The following is an 18152-nucleotide window of genomic DNA, read 5'->3' on the forward strand; positions in this document are numbered from 1 at the left end:
AGCAAAAAGTGAGTCACTAAATCAAATTAGTAAACATTTTTACTAATTCAGATTTAGAGAGTACCGAAGTTTTATGCAGTTACATATGTTGCAGAAAATTACGAAACTGTAACAAAATTTTCATACACGCAACTGAATTTTTATGTTGTTTCGGAAAATTCCGAAATGGTAACAAAATTTTCGTAACACGTAACAGCGTAAAACTTCAGTTGCTATTTACAAAAAATTCCGACAGAAATTTCTAACAGTACTTTTGCTATACTTAAATATATAGTAAAAACTACTATTTCCGAAGTAAACTTTACTATTTTAGTATAGTAATAGTTGCCAGAAATGCTCACAACTTCCGGTCAATACAGATTTTACTTTGTAAATAGTAACTTTATATTTTTTTCCATTCATTTCTCGTTTTAGGTTTTAATTTTATTTTTAACGAGCGTAAATTTCATCGTAAAAAATATATATATATATATAAAGTTTCCGAGTTTTATTTCGAATTTCTTTTTACGATTCGTTTATATATCATTTTGTAAATGTTGAGGAATAATATAATTTGTTCAAAGTCCCGTTGCAAAGTTAATCTACAATAAAATCTACAGTTAACAGATATAAATTGAATTTTTACAATCTGCGCACAAAAAATTGTAACAAATTTCAATTCAAAAATCATTAATTTCTAATGAAACAATAAAAAAAAAGCATCCCATAAAAATTCTTATCAAATAAGATATATTCTAAATATAATGATTTTTTATGGGATATTAATGCGCCCCAAAAAAAGGATATTTATATATCTCTTTTCAAAAGAACTCTCTCATTCTTATACATTAAACACCGTGAATGCTGTCTTGACTTGAACCCATTATTCCTTCTAAATTAATAAATTGGTTAACGACGAGGAATTAAGGTTTGCTATATACGAGTCTCACGATCAAGCATATCGAAGGGTTCTGCAATGAGAGTTATATACAATAAGAAATAAAAAATCAATCGACGCTGGTGGATCATAAAAGCAAAAATAATATTCATGACTGAGGTATAGAAAACAAGAGGGGGGAGGGAGAGAGGGGGCGTTTGTTAAATGGTATAGTAAGCATACCGGACAGACTCGATCTTCGTACACGGCACGTCCATTACAGGAAACGGAAGCTCCACCCTAGCGGGCGACTGCCACTACATCTGCATTTGTTCCGAACACACTCAACGCGAACACGCTTGTTTCAAAGTGCGAAAGAATCGAGCGTGATTGTCATTAATGGAAGACATTTATATATATCACCACTTGAATTTTACCCTATTGTTCACCTGTTCAAATCTTCACGTAAAGTAATGAAAATATTCAAATTTTTATATAGAAATAAAACTATATCACTATAAACACAACCGAAATTTTAATCTAACATCTTAATCTCAACATCAGAAGAAGTGATTACAAAATAGAAATTGTTGACACGAGGTCAATGTGTCAAGTGAGAATAAAGAGAAAAAAAAAATAATGTCAATAATTGTTTGGTAATATGCGAATATAGATAAGTGGTTGGAATGATGATTGGCTGACTTGAGACACCGTCAAGAATCTTCAAAGAATAAATGTACAAAGAGTAAACAAAAGCCTTGAAATGACCCAAGGTCTAAAGTGTCATACATCGCAAGAGGTATATATACACACAAACATTATATCATAAGTATTTGGGTATAACATTATACCTTCATCAATGAACACACCCACGCGACATGATGGCGACATGTCGATAGGTCGTTAGCACACTGGGTATCTATGTTCGATTAGTAAACGGGCGGGAAATGCAATGAAATTGGGCGCAAGGCCATTCGCATTCCGTTTCCGTGCCAGACTCGATGGCAGTATAGTAGCGTTCGTTGACCGTTCCTGGCACGATTGTCGAGCTTTCACCCACCAATTTCTATAATACCGACTCTATTTTCCCTTTGCACTATTGCTAATTGATTTATTTATACAAAAAAAAAGCTTTCCTTTGAAGCGCTAATTATATCTAATAACAACTAATGATTTTTATAGGTTTATGCGCCCCAATAAATTCAAGGAAATAAATATATTAAAATAACTCACCCTAGAGTCACTTGAAGTAGAACACTCGTAAAAAGGCAGATCTCAATCCGTAACTGAAAAGAATCAGAAATTTAAATAGTATTCAGTTATTTGTTATTTATTTGGAGTTTTCTAAGAAACTAAGGTTTATTTCAGCCAAGGTAAATATTTATACCCAACAATATAAAATCAGAAAATAAACACTAATATTGATCGGTTGCAAATTTTAAACTTCATTGAATTATTAGGTCACAATCTGCACACTTTATGAACTCAATCATTAATTCTTCAAGGGAGAAAATATATTTTCAAGAATCGGATTCTTGAACCCGCATATATATTTTAATTCAAATTTGTCATGATTTCTTGGGCCTTTTGATTCATATAACCACCTACATATTACGTGTTCACATTTTCACCAAGAGAACTCTAAATTCCAGTTACCAGAAGTTTAGGGTTCGTGCAGAGGTTAAAAGCTACCATTTTAATCTAACTAAACTTTTCACATCATAATCAAACTGCAATTGAAACATAATTTAATTTTTCTCAATTTAAAAAAAAAACACACCTATTCTAGTTACAATTTTCTTTACATGTTTAGTTTTATTAAACTTTTTGCAATTGTTCATTCAAGTATAAAATGTAGATATTATAGAGGTGAGTATAAAAATAAAAATGCTGAGAAACTTTCATATATAGAACGCTTTGTACAAAGGATTTACTTCATTATTTGCAGACAGCGTTCCTTTTGTCCCGGAAACCCATCGATATTTCTCACTTCATCCTCACAAGCGGTTAAGATCGTCATCTCATCGATTTAACACCAGAAAACGAGGGCAGAACCGCAAAGCGGAAGATTACAAGGCTTTTGGTTCGAGCGACGATACTCAGAAGGGCGAGAGCAAAAAGAAAATTAAGTTGTTTATTAAACCGGAATTCGATCTTTTTTATGAATTGCAGCATACTAAAGAAAAATTACAAGTGTTATTCAAATAGAGATTTCTACATAAAAAAAAAATTAACAGATCTTAGAAAAAGTTTGCAAAACATCGTTTCGACTCGAAATATTATTTTCAACTTTTGCTTCCGGTGCATTCGAAATACTGGAGTTATTGCAAAGGGGACAAGATACACAATCTGATTCATTGAAAAAGATTATACTCTCGTGACGAATTGATATACAATGCCCATATATGAGCAATGTATCGATATTTCTAGTTGAAAATACTCTTATATATGAAATTTCACAAAAATAACGAAATTGTCATAATGTTCAACAAACCATTCTCCCTCACCCTCTGTTCTAGTTTTTCATCCCCTCCAAATCCAGAATCAACAATCCATCATTTTTATTGCATCCATTAATTCACACTATTAAGATATATTCCAAAAGTAAACTTGAATTTCCACCCTCTTATTATCTGTCATATAAACGTGATGAGAATATAGAAATTTTTTCCTCGAAACAAAAAAAAAAACATTGATAATTTGATTTGTAAATTCCTGATTAATTTAAAATAAGAGCACGTGCGTTGTGGATATGCATCTGAGATTCTTTTGCATATATATATATATACAAGACCAATTAGCCGTTCTAGCACTAAGAAGAACTGTATATACGAGTCCAGTTACTCGTATGGTAAAAGAGCCATTGTTCCCATAGGGATTAACGAAACTTCAAAAGACCCAGTCATTCACGATCGACTAATTACATTCACACCTCCTTCCTCCTTCCTCTCTCATCACCCCCAACAACCTTCTAAAAGTTCTCTCGACCTCTTTTCTTTTTTTTAACTTAAATCAAGTTGAATGCCTCATCTGAAAAACTCCGATGTGCACTTTTCTTTTTTCTTTTTTTTTTTTTTTTTTAATGCAAAAGGGTTTTAAAGCTAAGCTTGAGGCGTGCACTTTTAAATTAGCAATGAATGACTTACTGAAAGCTTCTTCTTTTCGAAAACTTTTCAGCTACTTTAACGACAAACATTTTCACTAGATTTTCAAAGTTCTCATAAAATGTCGGCTTCATTTTAAAATAAGTTTTACAATGAAAACTTAATTCTCTTTGGCTGCTAATAGTGAAATTAGTTTAAATATAGTTAGAAATTTAGTTTAAGGGTGATTCTCTCAAAAAGAACAAATTATTTGTGCACAATTTTTGGACCAGGTTTTTGTTAAAAAATAATAACATTAATTTCAATTAATAAACATTCTCCTAGCCATACGATAAAATTCAACAAATTTTTATGGGATCACTAACGAAAATTTCAAAAAAATGTCAAACAACTGAATTATTGAATGAAAACTAGTGTTAAAACTCCATTCCGTAACATCAGTTTTTATTCAATATTTCAGTTATTTTACCTTTTTTTAAAATTTTCTTTAGTGGTCCGATTGAAAATTGTTAAATCCTAACGTATGGCTGACAGAATTTTAAATAATTTCAATTAATTTTCATATTTTTTAACAAAATATCTTAAAAGCGTAATTTGTCCTTTTTGAGAGAATCACCCTTAAATGTTTCAAACTTTGTAAGTAAACAAAAAAAAACCTTAAAATATTTTAAGGGCGAAATGGGCTCAACTAAATACTGATCTAATTAAGTTTAAGATTAAAATAATAAAAATATAATTAATAGAGCCAGAAGTTGAATATAAAAAGTCTTTAATCTAGATTTAAAATCTGTTCTGTATTTAAAGATCCTTGTGATTTAAATATTTATATCAAGATGATGATTTTAGTGTCACAAAACTCGCATTAACTGTATACGACTTAATTATGCCAAAGGTATATATATATATAATAAAATGTCTACGGTTTGCCATTGTCTTAACGTTCGTTCACGTCCTACTGCCCTTAAGGCTCACTTGTAAAGACGTCCCAAGAGTGTTAAGAGAACCAGCTCTTTATCCTCTCTCCTTCTAAAATCCGCAGAAGATCTTTATTACACACTCCAAATACTTGGATATATCTTTAGGAAATTTGAAAACTTTTCTGATAGTAACATTTCTTAGTATACATATATATAACACAATATTTTGTGAAAACTTTTTTTATTTCATGTCTCTAAATAGGTTCTTTTTTCTCTATGTCTACAACAAAAAGAATATTTTCATTTTTTTTTTTATCCACTTGGCTTATTTTCCTTACTGCCCTAATTCCCCACGTTTTCAACGCATTCTTCTTTTTCTCCCCTTTTAGCTCCTCTCATCCGTATTGTGCAACATTTCACATATATTACCTATTTATCAATTTCATAGAGATTCGTTTAATTTTTGCCACTTTTTCAATTATTAAAAGTTTATAATTAATACGCCAAAAATGACATACCTTATATATTAATTGATAATCTCTACGGATTAGGTATTTTTTTTTTCTGAGACAAGAAATAATGGGAAACGATAAGGGCCGAGTGAAATGCTAATGAGATGAAATTATACAACATTAAGATGAATCAAAGGCAGTTAAGATGCATTATTTAGGATTTAAAATAGCAATTTGTTGGTTGCGCTGAGAAAGAAAGTAGGAATGAAATAACCGTTAATGCAAATGACGTCATATTGTACTGGCTGGTGTTGTTATTCCAGGTCAACACGAAATTATACAAAGGCTCGAGGGAACCAATTAAGTTCCAATTAACAAAATACAGACTTGATTCGTTTGGTATAAATCGATATTGCACGTGACGCCTCAACATCAAATGATCTTTATACGATTGTTCGGAACAACGATTGGAAACCAAAATCAGATCACGTAACTATAACCTTCGATATGGTGAATATCCTTTAGGGCCACCAACTAATCCCTCGAGTGTCGTACTATTTTGGATATATAGGTATTTCCGTTATATATATGTCTCTAACGGGTCTCATTACACCAGGAAAATCAGAATTCAGATCTATTTTTTTTTTCAAAAGGTTATTAATATACAATTTTATGATTCAAATAATCGATTTACTTGAACTATAAATTTTCTATTTTTCTTCTATAGAAAGATAATTCCAATATATTCATGAAACAGTTTTGAAATTAGAGAACTCAATATGGAGAATAACAACTATAAGGGAAGACGAGAAGTGTGTCTAGAAAATTGGAAAACTTTCCGAAAGTTAGTCTCATCAAAAGTCCAAGAATCGATTGAGAAGAACATTGAGAATCAAGCAATTTCGTACAGTTGAGAGAATGAGACCAAAAAAAACTTGTAACATAAACACACTAAAAAAAAAGTAGAATTTTTACCCTAAAATCGGTATAAAAATTAACTGCAACAAATTTTACCATCGTTGAGGGCGCCACTGTCTATGTGAATTTGCATTGGTTAAAATTACCCGCGCAACAAAATTTATCCAGTGTTTTTTCTGTGAACAAAATTCCAGTTTGGAAAATCAAACTTAAACTATATTTTTTTCTACATAACAATGAGGATCACAGAAAAAAGAAGAATCAAATATTTGCCCTTGCAATTAAACGAATCATCAATGTATATAATTAAAGAAAATACCGCTCCACTAAGGAATTAATAGCTAATAGGAAATAATGACTTCACGTGTTACTTAACGAATTATCAAGGATACTTTAGAAAAGAGAGCCAAGAGTAATAAAATATCACTCTATAGAGAGACATTTTTACCGAGCACTTTTTACAAGAGGCCAAATGCCATAAAAAAAAGTCAAGCGGTCGCTTTTTAAAAGCACAAAGTATATATAATTTTAAAGATAAAATATTTCCTGTTAACAATATATATATCCAATGGTTCAACAGAAACATTACTCTAGGTAAAAAGTTATATTTATTTTTCTTAATTCAGATCGAAATTTTTTTTTTTATTTTATCCCAAGTTCCTGCGTATAATTATATTCCAATATTGTCATCTTATTTTCCTCTCACGATTGTCTCTAATAATAAGGTTCAATCTAAAAAAAAATGTGCCGTATAAATAAAATTATATTTCTTTAAACAAAAAAAATGACAAAATTTTAGCTTACTTCAGAACCAAGAACCAGATTACTTTTTCAATTCTGAGATCAGAAATACTAACGAAAATTACAAATATTTTTTAATGAAATTTCACAAAAATATTCGCAAAATGAAAAAAAAATGTTAAATTTGATTAAATCGAATTGAAGGAAGTCGAAATTGAGAAGGAAGAAGGACTCTTGAGTCGTATCGCCCCCGAATCAAATTGTGAACACCAACTGGATTGCCAGTCCCATGGTATGGTGGTCGAGTCGAGGTAAAACGAGGGGTTGGTTTCGTATTGATTGTACGTAGGATGATTCATGGGCTCTTTCCACCTCCACCTCCGACAATATTCTAAGCGACCCCATCGAGCTGCAAGCTTACATTGTTTGGGGGGGAGGGGTACTGATACCCCCCCTTAAAAAAGGAGGGGGGAAATATCAGTCGACGACAGACGGCAAGCCAGGTTTCACATTTTCTATACGGAATAACCCAAGAGAAGATTATTTTAAAAAAAAGGAAGAAAATAATTTTGATAAAAATTTAATTTCAAAGATTTTAGAATTCAAATTAAAAGAAAAATACAACTAAAAAAATGTCTAATATAAATAAAAATTGAGATAAAAAAAATATGCAAATTATTTTTAGTGCGAGTACAGAAAATGAACGAGGAGTAATTCAACGAAATGTTTGTTTCATATTACATGTAGTGTATATATATGTACTTTAAATCGAAAGGAATCAATAAATTCAGCAGACATGCGTATGTGTGTGTGTGGGATATGTATAGGCGTACCGCAAACATGATTATTTTATATATAGAATTTTTTTACGAGGCTCAAAAACTAAAGATATTGCAAGTAAAATCATCAGAGGCAGGAGGAGAGTGTCATTTTAAACCCACGTGCTATGACATAAATCTTCATTTTGAATAATCATAGAAATGACACTTCGCAAAAATCAAAATTGCTCACTTTTGCAATTCAGTGGTGTGGGATGGAAATCAATTTGGATACGTTCTGAATATTTGTTATCTCATATTAAAATCACAGAAAATTAAAAGGCATTAAAATAAGCTGCTATTATTTTAATCCAATTTTGCTTATTTTAATACCAAAATGAATTAAAATAAGCAAAATTGGATTAAAATAATAAGGATTGCAGCTTATTTTAATGTCTTTTAATTTTCTGTGATTACAGTAGAGGACCATATAAGATGCACATTGAGAGCAAAGATATACAATAACTAAGTAATCAAATATTAACTAAGAATTCTAGAAATGGGGGAATTAGCCGTATACGCGCAAATTGAAGGAGTAACTTGATTACCATTGGAGCCCTAAAATATATAAGTACCAAATTTAATCCCATCTGAATCTACTGTCAAATTCGAGGGCAATAAGCTCAATTATATTGACGAATCAAATTTACCGTAACTAATAATAATGCATTGATCAAATCGACGCGGAGAAAAAAGAATTGTTGTGGTTACTAAAAATTAAGCTTCACACAACATTTGCGGATTGTCGATATAGAACCAGCAGTTCTTTTTGTTTTTGGGACAAAAAAAACTTGTTAAAATGGGATTGTTATTAAAACTATTCGGATTGTTCGGTGAACAAACAGAATTGTTTGATGAACAAAGAAAATTGTTATGGAACAGTTTAAATAACAAAACTAAATTGTTAAATCGGCAATACAATTTGTTGTATTAACATAAAGCTTTGATCCGTCTAATACAATTTGTTCAGTTTCTTCGCCTTCTAAAAAAAAATCATTTCCGATGTAATTTATCACGCTAAATCCAAAAATGACAAGCAAATTGCTCTATCACGTCAGCATTTTGAGATATTCTAACCTTAAAGTGTAAAAAATGCCGTTTTTGGCAATATTTGATACTCTATAAAATCGACAAAAATTTTGTTTAATCATTCGTCCAAATTTCAAAAGAAAGTATTATATTTCCCCTTTCAAAATTTTCTTGGCTCGATCTGATCCAATTTTTTTTCTCTGAGATACAGCCATTTGCGTTTTACATTGCATGAACTAAAATCCCTTTAAAAAGGAAAAATAAATTGCGAAGTACTCATGGCACTGAAAATTGTTACTCAGGGGGTTTTAAAATCGCTATAATTACGAATGTGATATCAGATTCAAAAATCTGACATTTAATTCGTAATCAGCGACCCTAAAAACCCCCAAGTAATTAATGACAAGCGAATTCGGTAAATTTTTTAAAAAGTGTCCGCCATATGGGATTCGACATTTTGAAATTCAAAAATCTGACGTCAGATTCGTAATTAGCGACCTCAAAAATACCCGAGAAATAAGTTTCAGTGATATGAGTACTTTGCAATTTATTTTTCTTTTTGAAAGGGATTTTAGTTCATGTAATGTAAAACTTAAATGGTTGTATCTCAGAGAAAAAAAATTGGATCAGATCGAACCTAGAAAATTTTGTAAGGAGAAATATAATACTTTCTTTTGAAATTTGGACCAATGATTAAAAAAAATTTTTGTCGATTTTATAGAGTGTCAAATATTACCAAAAACTTCATTTTTCACGCTTTTAGGTTAGAATATCTCAAAATGCTGACGTGATAGAGTAATTTCCTTGTCATTTTTGGATTCAGCGTGACAAATTACATCGAAAATGACTATTCCAGTTTCTGGGTCTGACAAAATCCAAAATTTTGTAGAATCGATAGCAGATTTCCGTAGGTCATATCACCAGTTTCATTTGCATTAAAATCTGTGGAAGCTTCTGAATCAAATTCTTTGATCTGAAACTTGAGCAAGAAACCTCCGTATATTTAAAATCACTGTCGCTTTTGAAAACTAAAAAATTTTTTTCGAGTCGTTCGATCGAGTCAATTACTTAAATATATAATGAAAAATAAATGATGATGAATCATATGCTAATTCCATTACCGTGAGTCATGAATAATTTTCGATATTTATGTCCACATCGTGACACTTGCTTCCCGAGAAAGTGATACTTGTAATATAATAGTAATCAGATATCAGATAATAATTAATTCGTAAATATTCTGCGAAAAAATCGATCGTCTCGAGAGAGAAAAAAAAATAGAGACGCGGTAAAAACAGCACAACTTCTTTAGACTTACATACACACCTGCCTTTTCATTCTTGTACATCTATTTTTAAAATGCAACTCCAGCTGCTTGATTCAATAAAAAGAATCAAAAAAAAATTCTCCATTTCAATTTAATTTTTTGAATCTTTCAAATTTTTCACTAATTATTTTTTATGTTATCTATTTTAAAGAGAAAAATTCTTATTAAAATTTTTTTGTATTCTGCATTCTAATGTTGAAGTTTCGAGAACTCTAGAAAGACCGTATTGTAATTTAAATCGATAAGTCTGGAACAAGCGACCAACTACCACTTTTCTCAAATTGTAGCATGAAGTCTAGAAAGTAACCCTTACTTATTGAGTTGGCGTCTAACAGACGCCACGCAACTTATTTATTGATCACAATTTTTTTTTTTTTGCTGCTCTACATGATTCTCGCGACCTTTTCCTACTTTTCATAAAGACTATAAAAAGATTATTGATGATTCAATTTTATAAACCAATAATCCAACATATATATATATATAAATTCTTAAAAAAAGAGAGGAAACACGATTATGTTAACAATTATTTTAAATATAATTAAAAATTAAATCTTTATTTCAAGAAAAGAATTACTTTTTTTATATATCTTTTAAAAAGATACTTGGACGGATCTTAGGATCTTTGACGAGGGCAATAAATAACAAGAGAAGCTACTAAAAGTCACTAGACCTATCGAGGTAAACGAGCGATAGAAGCGTTGAAAGAAGTTAGAGTATACGAGGATGTGTAAAAAAATATAAGGAATGAAAAAGAAAGTAAGATAAATAAATCGGCAAAATGGAAGATGGCAAGAGGAGGTGGTGGGTTATTTTTATAATTCCAGTAATACACCACTCTCCTTTTTACCCTTCATTTTCACTTCTATGCATTTTCAAAAATAGCATCAACGAACAAAGAGTTCAGAATCGGTGCACCAAAAATATGAGTAAAAAAAACCGAAAGAAAAGAAAATCAGTAATATTCTATTGCATTTAAAAAATATAAGTTATTAATAATAATTTTCAGCCTTAAAAATTCATTCCAAAAAACAAAAAAAAACATTTCTTCTATACAAAAGATCATTTTCACGTGATAAAAATACTTTCTTAAAGGAAGGTATAATTAATGTTATAATAGATAGTTTACTAATTAGTGACGTAATTTCTTCAAGCCCTTATGCAACGTATGAAAAGCCATTTGTTAAGGACGTTAGATTATTCATGTGAAAGTTTCTCAGAAAAAAATAAAGCATAATAAAACTTACAAAAGAGACGCTAAAATACCAATTAGTTGATAAAAAAAAATTTTGACGATTTTTCTTTGCCGTTCCAAATTTTAGTTATAGCGATACTAGCGCTTTTGCGGCGAAACTGTTGCAACTCAGGTGAGAGATTAAAATGGCATGTTTTGGGTTTAGCAGACGAAAAAAGTGAAAATTCTGTAGAAATATCAAGTATTTAGTTTTAAAATCAAGTTTTTCTGTTCCTTTATCTATATTTTTGTTAAGAGAAAAATTACACAGTTTGTTTATCTTTTAAACCTCTAACCAATACACTAATGTTCCAAGCAGAAGGTTGTTACCTGTTCACTTCGTTCCATTACTATCGCGGATACACCTAAGTCGCCGTTCATTCGCCACAGCACATCTGGTCACATCCAAGGCCGGCCAATCAACTTTATAAAGGGCTATGTACGCGTTTCCACGCAATGGTAATATTCAAGGACAGAGTTTAATTCGATTTATTATACATTAATAATATAAAGGGCCCAAAATAATTCTAATTTTAAATTTAATTCTATTATATATTTGATTCTGACAACAAAAATCAAACAAAGTTAATTCACGCGCACACGTGTGGGTCTTATGTGGACATAGAAGAAAAAGGTGAGTACTCGTGCATCCAAGTGAAACCGGTCGCGAAAGATACGAAAGAGAGAGATCCATTGGATCAAGGATCGAACCGGATCGAGCGATTGCTATATCCAAACTTGATTTTACTCGACATTGTGTCGAAATACGATCAACTCATCCCTGCGAATTCCTTTGTTTTCCTGATGACTGGACAAAAATCATTTTTTCGACCTGGTCATGCATAAAAAAAAAATATAGACGATTGTAAAAATAATTAGAAGAACGTTACAAAATTTTTCAAAGGTAAATTGAAATTTTTAATTGCAAATGAGTATAAGTAAAAAAGGAAAAGATATTTATAGTTTCCTACTGTAAAAATACTATATATATATATATAATTATCATGATAATAATAATTCTATAGCGACTCCCGAAAATTTAGAAATACGCAATAAATAATAAGACGATTACAGTGATTTATAATAATATGGTATCATAAATGGTAAATTGCTACACTGTCAGATGAAAGCTTATTAATCAATTGGAAATTTTTCATCGCAAAGATGTTTAGTTTTTTTTTTTAGTTTAATAAATGAAGAACAGAATATAATTAAATTTTTATTAATAATATTAATTTCAGAAGCAAAAAATGGGGTTTTAATGAAGAAAACATTACTTTTCAAGCAGCGTGTTATAAAGCACGTAAATCAAATAGTGGCCAAGGGAATTGAGTAAAAAGATATTCCCAGTACATTAACGAGTTTTTTGTTTCTTGGTAGCCTCGAGGCATTCGAGTATAGAAAAAAAAGGAATATTAAAAAAAAAACAGACCGAAAATTAATAGGAAGTGTCCAAACGTAAAGTCTGAAAAGTTGAACCGTGTCGGTTCTTCTGAACATATTTCATCAAGTATATATCCACATATGTGTCATTTACATGCTCGTTTGTATCTATTTTAACGTTACCGACGCCACAGAAAGAGAGAGAGAGACCATCATATATAATGTCTGTAGAAACATTGTAAGGTCGTACAAAAACTAAAACGGTATTTAAAACAGTGTCGCTTCAAAAACATTGTATTCATTTCTTACGATATAAAAAAAATAATTTTAACGACTGATTCAATTATCTTCTATTATATTAAGTTAACAAATATTAAGTTAACACCGACCCCGTGACCTCGACACCGTCCTTGAAAAATCTATTTTCAATTATTTTCAAATAAATCAAAATACTTTGCATATATGCTTTTAGAAAATCTTACAAACTATTTTTATGTAACATCTTTTTTCAATTTTAACCCGAAGAAGGGTTATTTTTCAATTTTAACCCGAAAAAGGGTTATGTTTCAATTTTAACCCGAAAAAGGGTTATTTTGCAATTTTTTAAGAATTTTTTGATTTTTTCAATTTTTTATTATTATTTTTTATTATTTATTGTTGTTTTTTCAATTTTTAGTTAGTAACCTATAATATCTAATTTTAAGTGTCATTAAAATCAAATGTTTTTAACTTAATAATTTTCATTTCTTTCTTCAATGATACTGATCAAAATTAAGATAAATTTTATACAATATTAATAAGATATTAATTTAAAACATACATTATATATATAATATTCATAAACTACATTAAGTAAACAAAAATAAGTACAACTATAACCGAGCAAGCGTTAGCGAGCGAGGAATACATCGCTAGTTTAAAATAAATATAAATTGAAGATATATATTTCAAATCCCGAATGTTTTACATTATATTAAAAAGAGAAAATCCTATATCTAAATATGTAAAATTATTCAACTTTCAATTGAACTTTCAGGTTAAGTTTTATGCCTTTTACTTTTGTGACGATCTATGTGAGTATATATACAACACAACTTTCGCACTATATGAAGGGCTTCAATCGATCGTAAAATCCTCGACGTTAGTTTCGCGATACTTTCGTTACGATACCATGGTTCCGGTATTCATAGGCTTCGGTATAGTATTACTGAAAAGGTGGTCAGCGTGCCGATATGACAGCAAACAAAGTGTAAATATACATTTAGAAATCGAGTGAAAAACATAATAGTTTTAAAAAAAGATGACAATTTTTTTATATCAAATAAAAAAGGAATTTTAATATTTTTCAATCAGCGTATACACTTGTATAAAGTATAACAAAGATTATATTTTCAGGAAGAGAACAACGAAAAAAGCCATACAAGTATATATATATTCTATTCGTTTTTTGTTTGAAAAAGGACCAACTAATCTTGTTCACCTTCAAAGATTCTTGGAACGAGTATCAGGAGGAGGACTAGAGACCGCTAAGCAATGAGTTGCATTCCTTTCGGGCCAAGAATCAAACCGCCATTATTTACTCTCACATCTTATCAAAAACACACATCATATTTGCATACTCTGTCTCTCTTTCTTTCGTCGCTATTCCCAAACAGAAGAGACCGTTTTTAGAGTGTCTTTTCGAATTATATACCCGCCATTCATCGGTGAATTATACATTTGGAAACAATTGAATTAATGAATATAAAAGTAACAAATTCTATACTTAATCTGCAAAAAGTAAAGGAAATACAATTCATATAGAGAATTAATTTTTACGAATCTTCTGAACGTGAGATTATTTAAATTTTAGAGTGAGAACCTAGTTTTCTATATAGCAAAAAGAAATCCAAAAAGTTCTTAAAACATATTTCAAACAAGTTGAAAAGTATAGATTCTAAAAATTCTAAACAGTTGATTTCTTTAGAATTATTTATGAAAATAATTTCAATGTCAGAGATGATTTTTTTTTTTATACCATCTAAACTTGTCAATTTTAGTTTGCAATTTTAAAATATTGTTTGGTCGAGAGGTCAATTTTGACAGGCAGATGAGATAAGATATATTATTAATTTGATACATCCTGCTGGACAACGGTAGATTTTAATCGGAATTTTCCGCGCTACTCAAATTGCATATACTCCTTTGGTTAAAGGTGTACTTCTATCCTAACGATTACAGTGTGTTAAGTGAACTCTATCAGCTACGCCCATTTTATCTTCATAAACGAGTGAACGACCGAAAAGAAAAAGGAAATAAAAAGATCATTTTTTTCACAATTCGCGAAATCAGTATTCAGACAGCCAAAAATACGACAAAAAATTTTTTTTATTCTTTTGCTCGGTAATTTGTTTGCAAATGCAAATTTTCACAAGCCAAGGATTGTCTAAATATGCAACTAAAGTAACAAAAAAAAAAAAGAAAAATTGTTAATAAACCATCAACATACAAGGAGCGATCCATAAAATTTACGATAATTGCATTTCCGTGAAGACAGGTCATATCATGCCGACGAAATTTACAACATTCTTGCAATTTGTTTTTCTTTTTTTATGTAATTTAATCTACCTAACGATTAATTTTGCCCAAGGGGTAAGGGAGAAATGAATTTTGTGGAAAGTATTACGTCTATTACGCGTTCCTGGCAAAAGGTATATACTTATTTGCGTAATATATTGCTTATTGTATATATGTTGTGCCAACACATTAAAATTAATATGCATAAATAAATATATTGGTATCGAGAAACTGAATCGACGACCTAAGTAGGAAACATAAAATTCCAAACACGCCTCTAAGAAAGGTGTCTTCTCTTCCTGCCTATATGGTTGGATTACGCATATTTCTGCGGCTTATACGATGCAGGCATTCTAAAGGCCCAGGACCTTAGGTTAGAAGCAGCAGCATCCTTAGTTTACCAGGTAGAGAGAGAGAGAGAGAGAGAGAGAGAGAGAGAGAGAGATCCTGGCGTGTGGTATATTCACAATGCAAGATAACCGGTTTCTTCTTCTTCTTCTTTTTCTTCTTTCTTCACCGTCTATCTTTCTCGTATCTATTTGGCGAAACGCCTTAATTACGAAAACCTGGATAACATTGCGTTTCGTTTTTCTTTGTCTATTTCTATATAACTTAAAAACTCTCAAGCATCGCTTTCAACCTGACACCTAAAACACCTCGTATACCTGACGAGGAAGATCGTGCGATTTATATAAATAGCTTGTCGGATCGCTAATAACCTACTCTCAGTGGTCAGATTCATCAGGAATTTAGATATATATTTCTCTGAATAGAATTTCATTTTTATTACTGACAACCACATTTTTACCAATCATCTACCTATATTTGGGTTAAATATTAAAAATTATCCCAATCGAATGCATTTTTATGAATCGAATTTAATTTCCAATCTTTTCAGAACATAATTGTAAGTTAAAAGTTATCGATAAATCTAATTTCCTTTTTTTGCAAAAAGAATTTCATCTCATTGACAATGTCATTTTCTACCTGTACTAAAATAAAGAATCTCAAACAATATTGTCATTATAGCAAAAACGTATAAAAAAAAACTACCAGTTTTGTGCTTTTAGAAGAGATGAAAACCACTGTGTCCCATCAATTTTGCAGAAGGCAATTAGCGAAATGTAACTGTAGTATAGTCCATAAATTATTTTTCAAAAACGGAGAAAGAGGGAATACATAAAAAAAGAGACATTTTACCAAAAGGAAAACAATTACAATTAATAACCGATTTTTTATTCTTTTTAGTTCAATCATTATTGTTATCGGATTTCAGTAAAATATATATAAAAAACAGAAAATTGAAAGGATTTCTATTTGTATAACGTTAAGTATATATCAAGGCAATAGTTTTAAAAGCATCCTTTTAGTTGAGATGAATCTTTTTATTATATATATATATATATAATATATCTGGTCAAAAAGTTCTCTTAACTCCAAGTGGAGTAAGAAAGTTGAGAGACGGCTTCGAAACAAAAGAACTGAGTTGAAAGTACGACGAATGAACAAATCGATAGTAGTGTTTTCGAAACTTGCTTTTCTCAAGGATGAATACCTATCTACCTACCGGCCAACCTACCTATCTACCTCCAAGTTCTCTTAGTCAAGGTGTACGTGATACCTGCGCAAGACATGACAGCGAAAATCATGTGTTTAAATAAACCCCATTCAAACTTGATTTTATTCATCTTTAATCAATTTTTAAAGATATAATCAAATGGTAACAATTAACGCGTCCTGCGTATTAAAATATTTACCCAAACTGAAATACCGTTTTGATAAGATCTCCGATCTTCTTAAATTCTTAAATAATAATTTTAATTCTCGGCCAGTATTAATAAATAACGAACATTGTAAATTCGAAGCAAAGAAAAATTGTCTGAATTACTATGGGTTGTAATGTGAAATAAGACTCCTGCATTGTACAGAAGAGCTATTAAATTCCTAGAGAGACTTATTTTCTCTCGCGATCGATGCAATCTCTACGGTCTGACACTACAGATATATGTATATGTATATAGGAAGATGAAACGACGATGCAACTACGACACATTCAATGGATCCGTAGTTTACGGACTCGTGTCGATAGCAGCTCCCTCGTTTTCTACAAGCTAACATTCTTTCTCTTTTTTCTCATCTCTCTCTGTCTCTCTTTCCTACAAGTCCTTTTTCTCGTATTGTTATTTAACTCCAAGAGAACGGTAACCTCTCCTACTCCCAATGCCCTCTCTCTTTCTCTCTCTATTTCAATTCCTCCTTATTCCATAAATATGATTGCCGCTTAACAAAACCCTTTCCTTCGTGTACAGAACTGGGAGATTATCAGTCACGGCAACTATGACTCACTATCTCCTGCATTATGAAAGCAAGAGCAAAAAACTAAGATAATCGATCCGGTGTTAGAGCAACCATGAACCTCTTAAGACTGTCCGAGAGAAAGAAATTCAAGCTTAAAATTTCTTTACTAGAAAAAAAAGAGAATTAACCTCCACGATTCAAAAGCCCTAAAAGAACTGTCTTTTTTGTTCTATTTAAATCCCCCTTTCAACATCAAAATATTTCCTCTTTCTCGATAAAAGAAATCTTAATTTTCTTATATATATATATATATCGGGGTCATATATGGCATCAGAAGATAGCAAATCTAAAAGGAATCATTCGTCTGGATACAAAAAGGGGAGTGAATTCTGATATATACGAATGGATTTATACCGCAGTTCATAACGTACGTAACCATCTTAACGACTTTAGGTCCAAAGAATGCCAAAGAAGCAGTCTATCTTATATCGTACATGTTCAGCAGAAATGAAACGGAAG

The 18152-nt window shown here is 30.8% G+C and overlaps 1 protein-coding gene across 1 annotated transcript in view; it reads right to left on the minus strand.

Moving 5' to 3' along the window:
* The window catches only part of LOC127287340 (A-kinase anchor protein 200-like), a 97113-nt gene that overhangs the window by 65609 nt on the left and 13352 nt on the right, over positions 1–18152 (minus strand). Inside the window, exon 2 of the mRNA XM_051314196.1 lies at positions 2090–2142. The gene's annotated coding sequence lies outside the window, so the exon portion shown is untranslated. The remainder of the gene's footprint in view (positions 1–2089; positions 2143–18152) is intronic.

The sequence above is a fragment of the Leptopilina boulardi genome, unplaced genomic scaffold (genome assembly GCF_019393585.1).
Source record: "Leptopilina boulardi isolate dan_hultmark-lab unplaced genomic scaffold, ZJU_Lbou_2.1 LbouV2_368, whole genome shotgun sequence".
NCBI lineage: Eukaryota > Metazoa > Arthropoda > Insecta > Hymenoptera > Figitidae > Leptopilina > Leptopilina boulardi.